We start from the raw sequence: 2136 nt of genomic DNA, 5'->3' as shown, positions 1-2136 counted from the left end.
AAAACACTTCTTGCTTGCTTTTACTGTTCGTAACTTTTCTCTGTTGGTTTGTGAAGGACGTTGTGCTATTATGGGGCTCGCGCAGACCAGCCCAACATGGCCGCCGCTGCTTCAGGGCTCTCTGTGTGGAGTTTGTGAGGGGTGCTTTCATAGCGCAGTCACCACCCCGCTCGGCGACGGCTCTCTCGCTCGCCTGAGCTGCTCTCCACCCGGCGTCCCTACCCCCAGGACTGTCCCCTCTCCTGCTCACTGGCTGACAGGTTTCAATAAAACACAGGTGGCTAAACACAATGGACATGGCAGTTGGAAAAAAAAGGCTCACGTTCTTTATGTTTACACGTAGGGTTTTGGGCGAGTTAGTTTTAAGCAGCTCGGTGTTCTAAGCAAAGGAGTAATGATGTGATTTGTTTTCTGTCCGTTCTTCACTTTATGAAGTAGACACAATAGGTGGGTACGCCTGCATTGGCGCGAGCCACAACCCAAGCACTTCAGCTGCACGTCACCTCTCGCCATGTGTTTCAATTGAGTTCAAATCGATGCAAGGTTTTAACATATTATAAAGTGATACACACGTTGTCCGTACATTTACTGTTGCTACTGAGAACTGTGAACAACCCTTCTTAGTATGAGTCCAGGATAGGAGAGTTGCAAGTGTTACTATTCAGGTTGTTTGATACCATTTGGAGATTGTTAGGAATAACTGTGCTTAGAGTTGCACTTTGCATTGCAAGAAGTTCATCTGAGGATAGAGTTTTGGTTTTGGGTGGCCTGCCAACCACTGTGTGCCTGTCCACTGCTCCTCACAGCTCAGGTTGCATTTGTCTGTGATTAATCACTTGCTCTCCTATAATATTTCAACTTTAAGTGGTGTCTTATTTTAAAGTGTGACCACTGTCTTTTTTCTATTTACTCAATTTAAATAATAAATGTAACTTTTGTTTTAGATAACATGTTCTCAATTATTGTTTTGGGGGGGAAGAAAGTTACTCAAGGAATATATTAAGCATAACAGTACTGTATAAGAACCATCGGTGAAGAGACATTCAGGAGAATATCTATAAAATATCTATTACGGTCTTTAGATAGCCGAAGTTAGTTTTACAACATTGGTGACGTTAAAAGACAATATAAAAATGTGTGGCCACAGAAATGCTTGGTATCAAACAGCCTCAAGTTCCCATGCTCACCAGGGGTGACAGGAATGTGGGCAGCGAATGAGCACGCCCGGTTCTGCCGGCTTGAGGAGGCAGCAGAAGTAGTACTGATCCAGGCATTCAGTCCAATCAATGAAAATCTGAAACAAAATGGCGGACGCGGCCATGTCAGATCTACCAGACATCATTCAGTTATGGATTTACAGTCTAAATACATTTCATATTCCAACACGCATTTAATGCCGATACACAATTTTGACAAATTGTTGCATATTACACATATTGTATAATGGTTGAGATCATCATCAATCTGGTTCTTAACCACATATTTCATATCTTTCATTTACTTTAACCCGATACTGTAGTTACGGTATGCTATTAGACTATTGAAAGAGCACAGGCATAATTCAAATTAAGTGTCAAATATTGGTCAGTCAGGTGTTTTCTGAATGGTGCATGAATCTCTAAACATGAAAAATAAAGGCTCACTTGATGTCAAATGAAATGTAGGCAAGTTGTTTTACTGATAGCTGATCAAATGTGTGAAACAGATCATCTTAATTTGTATTTGTTCTCCAATAGGTTCTACAGAAAAATCTTATACTGTATAAACAAGATTATATTTTATTATATATAAAGATATATATATATATAAGCATGTTGAAATTAATTACAGTTAACAACAAAGTAACATGAATTACAGTGTATGAGTTATTTTGACAGATCTTATTAGTGAAACCTAGGCTAGCCTGTTGGATTATATGGTTTGAATATACTGAAACAAGAAAGAATGTACAAAATACAAAGACACTGTGTAGTCATCAATGCATTTATAAAACTAAATAAATTTGTATATTCTAGAATGTACATTAGGAACAACTGAAACTGACCCTCGCATTAAGACATCTTAACCAACCTCTCTGAGGACTGTCATCTTCCCAGAAACACTTGCTATTCCACATAGCTCAAACGAGGAGAGAAA

This window comes from Borostomias antarcticus (assembly GCF_949987555.1).
Source record: "Borostomias antarcticus genome assembly, chromosome: 16".
Lineage (NCBI taxonomy): Eukaryota > Metazoa > Chordata > Actinopteri > Stomiiformes > Stomiidae > Borostomias > Borostomias antarcticus.
The sequence above is the reverse complement of the archived record's forward strand: the minus strand, read 5'-3'. Positions refer to the sequence as shown.